A 6,257-nucleotide genomic window follows, 5' to 3' on the forward strand; every position below is an offset into this window, starting at 1 on the left:
ATGTGACATATTGGGTCATTTATAAATGAATATTTTTTTTATTTAGCTATACTATGAGCGATTGAATCCACTCTTAAAACTTACCCAGCCCATTGGGCTTGGGTCCACCCAAAATGTGGCATATTAATAATATGCTAATGATGCGTTTGTGGTGGTGCGCGTGTGTACGTTTGAAAAGTTGGAGAGAAAGAAATCAATAAACCCTAGCATCGCCTTTTTTGTTTTATTGCAGGATACCTCCGATGGCAAGGATTTTAGGTCCATCATCTGTGAGAGGAACATAGACTAGTTCTTTGATGACATGTATCCCGATTTCACCATCTTTGAATAGTAACACCTTTTATTATATTAATTTACAATATATTTCATATACTATGGATATTTTTCGTTGATCTCCTTAGTTTAGTTGTCAATCCAGAATTGTTGATTGTTATGAGAAATTTCTAACAATAACTGCTTGGCTATTGACTATTGTTGCGGTGACAGTTAATATGATTTTTATTTTATAGAATAAACTCATTATTTCATAATTTTATTTTATTTTTATTTTTAAAAATCCATAATCTAAATTACATTGGTTGTGGGCTGTATTTCAAGCCCAACCCATTCTTTTTCTTTACCAAGGTTATTTCGAAATTTTTTTTTATAGTTTGTACTGTTTGAATTTGTTTAAACAACGATCCAAGATTTGGTATTTTATTTTTCTTTTAACTCAAAAATTGAGAGTTTAGTTGTGTGACTTGTCCATATTTATTATAAAATAAAAATTTTACCTTAAGTTAAATCTGTAGCATCAGCTATCGCTTCACTCGGTGTCTGCACTCATCTCATCGCTTACGCTACGGACGATGTGCGGCCCGCAAAACTTCACTCAGTAATTCTACGCGCCCGCGTGCGGCCCAGTGCGATTCACTCCAGCGATCCGTGCGGTTCACAAATAAGCTGCGCTGCCCGCGTGCACCCACGCGACTTCACTATCAAGTTTCTGCGCGCCACGTGCAGCTCGCGTGAACCCGGAAACACCTGAACTAGATCCTTTGAGGCTTCAAAAATCTTCCCAAATGTTCTACAAATCTTCAAGGCTTCAAAACAAGCTCAAAAACACCATCAAACCCTCAAACCTCGTAGAACGAGACTGAACAAACATACAAAGATTCAAGACAACGATTTTTAGCGTGAAACCCCTGAAATCGAGGGAAAAACCACAGGACTCCTGAGCCTCTTAAACATGAATCCACTAGGGTCAATAATGAATTACAATGGATCTTCTCTAGCTAACTGAGGGTTTACATGCACAAGGGCAAAAGGCATTCATGAGAGAAGAATTCTCATCGACAAACATCATCATCATCATCAAAATGGGCTACAAACAAACAACAAGTAGGGGAAAAATAGAGGATCAAACCTAATCAATAGGTAGTGCTTCTGCAAAAGAGTCTTCTCCCGAGTTTGAGTGAAATCCGCGAGGATTGGCCTTCCGATCTCCTTGCCCTAGCCCTCTCTTCTTCTTTTTCCCTCTTCTTCTTATCTCTCTCTCTACTCCTTCTCAATTAAAAGGAACCCCCACACTACTCCAGCATGACCATCCTCATTCCCAAAGAATGAGAAATAATTTCACCTTGTGAAGTTACCTTCTTGCCCTCCATCTTCTCCACTATTGACCTAGCTTCATTTTTTTATTATTATTATTATTATTAACCATAACCATGGGCCAACCTAACAAATGGGCTGGACCCAACAACATTAACTAACAAAGATAATTTCTCATCATGGATTATACTCCCCTTTTGAGTATTTTGACAACATCGATGAGGAAAATGAATGAAATTTGAAATAAGTTTAATAAGTATTGCATTTCATTCATAGCTGTTGATTGTTGGATTGCCAAAAGCATATAGTATGGCAAAGACATTAAAGTGAAGATTGTGTATGATTTTCAACCTTCTGTTTTATCTCTTCACAATGGGATTCATCTGACATGTTCTACTTTTGGGTTTTTGTGATATATTTTTGTGATATATATAAACCCTAATAGATCGAACTTTATAAGAAGTCCTCAACCATTGTTTATATAGGCTTATGTATTTTTGAAGGAACAAGGTTTCCATGTAATATATTACCTAATAACATAATTATTTTAAATATAAGTTTATAACCATAAAAAAAAAGGTATAGTCAACCTTTCTAAAGCTTCGGACAAAAAAAAACTTAAACCGGAGGAATTTGTAAAAATAATTAAATATAGTTTGACTTTATGTGCATGTTTTTTAGTAAGAGGAAAAATATGGGAAGAACTCTCTCCTTTCTAGAAATCAGCTATAGATCTCTTGACACGTCAGTTTGATAGAGCCACTGTGGACGAATTTTCTTGTGTGGTTATTTTTCTAGAAGCTTTGTCATGTTTTCTCATCCTTTTTATTCTATTGCTATAACTATTTCTGGTAGTTACACGTGTATTCAACTTTTTTTGTAATATGTTTTTTCTTTAATCATTTACTCCAATTCTATGTACTTGTACCGCATGATCTATACTATATATATATGTAACTGATTCATTTCTCTCTAATACATTCTGTGTGATTCAAACATTTTCATCGATATATATATATATATATATATACTCATCAAATCTTTGTAAATGCCAAATAGTTTCAATGGTAAATATATTCCAATTTCTGTTTTTGATTATCTATACCTAACTCTTAAGGTGTTAGAAAAAACTTTTTGATCTTTCATAATTTAAGATCAACTTTGCACTTTTGTTTTATTTAGAGTATCAAAATTAACATGTCTGATTGATTAATAAACACGAAGATCTAAGGTAAAAACACTGTTAATGTTGGGGGTCCAGCCCATTTGTTGGGTTGGATGAATAATTGGGCTCCAAGCCCAATGATGAAAAAAAAATGAAGCTAGGTCAATAGTGGAGAAGATGGAGGGCAAAGAGGTAACTCTACAAGGTGAAATTTTTCTCATTCCTTGGTAATGAGAATAGGTTATGCTTTGTAGAGTGGTATTATCCTGAAGAGGAGAGAGAGAGGGAAGACAAAGAGGGAGAAAAGGGAGAGAGGGCTAGGGCAAGGAGATTGACGGCCAAACCTCGCCGGATCTCACTCAAACTCCTGGAGAAGACTTCTTGCAAGAAGCACTACCTATTGATTAGATTTGATCCTTCTATTTCCCCCTACTTGTTGTTTGTTAGCCATCTTGATGATGATGATGTTTGTCAAGGAGAACTCTTTTCTCATGAATGCCTTTGTTCTTGTGCTTGTAAACCTCTAGTTAGCTAGAGAAGATCCATTGTAATTCATTATTGACCCTAGTGGATACATGTTTAAGAGGCTCTAAAGAGTCCCGTGGTTTTTCCCTCGATTTGTAGGGTTTCCACGCTAAAAATCATTGTCTTGAATCTTTGTTTGCATGTTCATCTCATTTTGACAAGATTTAAGGGTTTGATGGTGTTTTTGAGCTTACTTTGGAGCCTTGAAGATTTGTAGAACATTTGGGAAGATTTTGAAGCCTCAAAGGATCTAATTCAAGGTTTTTCCAGTTCACGCGGGCTGCACGCTGGCCGCGCAAGCTAGTAAGCGGAGTGTGCGGATCGCCAGTGAAGTGTGTGGGCTGCACGCGGGCCGCGCAAGCCTGTTTGTGAACCGCAGCGGATCACCAGTGAACTGCACGGGCTGCGTATCGGCAGCATGTGAATAGTAACAGTACCACAGTGTCAATAAACAGTACTATTGCTACAGTAACTTCCGCAGTTTTTCACTGTTTCTAAATACCGTCCAAACCCCAACAGTTAATGATGTAAGAGTGGTGACATTTTCTCATCTTTGTTGAACCACTTGACTTGTTATGTTTTATCTTTTACTTCTATTCATGCATTTTGGTTTGGTTTTCAATCAATCTAAACTTATTCTAATTATCAAAAAGTTAGGTTGAATGATAGATGGCATTGAAGGTGATGGCACAATCTAATCTAACATTGAATCAAGATGTTAAATATAAAAGAGTGGATGATGAATTGAAGTAGAAAAATCAATGGGTAATTTCCAAATGGCAACCATGACTCCATGAGACAAGTGCAAAAAAACATAGCCATTAATTGTCAAATCAACCATGCAATAAGAGTTCAAGTGAATAAAATCAAATTTTCATATTTCTTATTTTTTCTCTCTTTTATTCGTTGTTGGGTCTAATTGTAACTAGAATAGCCAAGAAGATCAATTGAGAATCACAATATTAAATTTTACGCAATAGATTTTAACAATTTGTCATGTGTGATAAAAAATTTGTAGGGAGCAAGTTTGTGAGACAAGCTATGCTAGTATAAGCATGCTTGTCTCTACTGTGAGGCCTCACAGTAAGCATAGCTAGTATAAGCATAGCTTGTCTCTACTTAGTGATCTTCATAATAAGATGATAAAAAACAAAAGTATATATACTTAAAAAATAAAAATATAATATTAAATTTGTAGGGAAGTATTGGTTCAAAGAAAAGATTTTGTGAGTAGTTGAAAAATCATAGGGACCTTATGATCCTTTCAAAATCCTTCAAAAATCTCTTGGTTATTTATTTATTTATTTTTAATTATATGACTACTATGAATAAAGAGATGGCAAGCCAAAAACAAAATCTTGCTTGTTTATTCTATGAATAATTTCTAAACATAATTTATAATATATATATATATATATGAGTATGGAAGAGATTAGTTAAAATATCAAATATATTTTACTAGAGTTCCAAAGTTGAAAAATTATAGAATATTTAATCCAAGTGAAATGGAAGCTCCGAAGCTTAGTTATTGACAAGAAGTAAGAGAGAGAGAGAGAGAGAGAGAGAGAGAGAGTCAATGAGGGGGAGAGAGAACATGTGAGATATGTTTTAGTAAAATCTCAAGTGAGGAGGGGGGAGTTTGGGTGGCATTTTTTTTTAATAATGCTGCGAAGAAAAGTATTCTTAATTATAATTTCTATTGGTTTGCAGTGTGCACACATATAGATATATACAACCTTTTCTCCATTTTTATAAGAAATATTCAAATCAAAATGGCAATATTATTGCATGATAATTTTAAATTTTTTGATGACACTGTTATTAGTGTGGACATCTTTTAAAATGGGGAATTCTCCATATCTTGTTTGATTTTGTCTCTCTCATTATTTATTTATATTTTTTGAAACTATTTGTTGTCACCATTTCTATATAATTTTTTTTTATCACTCGTAGCTATTTTTTTTAAATTTTTATTGATGTACTAATTTTATATGATTTATCCATTGTTTATATAAAAAAATTATATCAACTTTCATTGACATCATTATAGTTCACCAATATTGGTATAGTAAATGCTTACTTACGGAAGTCTCGTGCGGAGTTGGGAGTTTGAATTTTTCCTCTCGTATTGTGAGTAATATCAATAAAAATTTGTTCATTTAAAAAAAATCAAAATAATTCATCCACTCTTTAATGCTGATATCTCTTATATTTTATTTTATTTTATAACAATAGCCATGGGCCCCTCAGTAGGATATAAACAATTTAGACAAAGGATCTAATGCTCATAGATTAAAAAGTCAATACTTTAGTAAAAAATAAAATTTACAGTATTTTGATCTGAACTATTCAATCATATTTACACAGTAATCTAATCAATCACAACAATCTAATTCTATTTCCACTAGTTCTGTACCGTAGATTGTTGAAGATAAAAACAAAACTTAGACCCAACATACTCCTCGAGGTACATGCTCCGGGTACTATTTAATATACTATTCATCATTGTTACCGTCTTTCCCTCTCAAACTTTTTCATATCTCCTATATGATGAATTCACTATAGGTGTAAATATCAAAATGGTCCCTCTATTTTTTTCGCTTTTCCGCCTCTTTAAATTCCTCTAATATAAAATCTGCCATTTTTGGTCTATCAGATTTGAGATATTTTTCATCTTATTATAAAATCCTGCTTTTGGTCTCAGATTACACATTTTCATTCTTTTTATCCCTTTAATTCATCAACCCTACTTTTGATTGCAAAAGAGATCCATCAATTGTAGAGATAAAAAGATAAAAACGTAAAATACGTACATAAAAAGTCGGATTTTTATATTAGAAGGACTAAAAGGACGAAAAACGAAAAATAGAGGAACCATTTTAATATTTTGAACATTCACTATATATATATATATATATATATACTTCGAAGTTGAAACTACAACTATTTATAAAATACAATGGACAAACCTCCCGAT

The sequence above is a fragment of the Dioscorea cayenensis genome, chromosome 15 (assembly GCF_009730915.1).
Source record: "Dioscorea cayenensis subsp. rotundata cultivar TDr96_F1 chromosome 15, TDr96_F1_v2_PseudoChromosome.rev07_lg8_w22 25.fasta, whole genome shotgun sequence".
In the NCBI taxonomy this organism is placed as follows: Eukaryota; Viridiplantae; Streptophyta; class Magnoliopsida; order Dioscoreales; family Dioscoreaceae; genus Dioscorea; species Dioscorea cayenensis.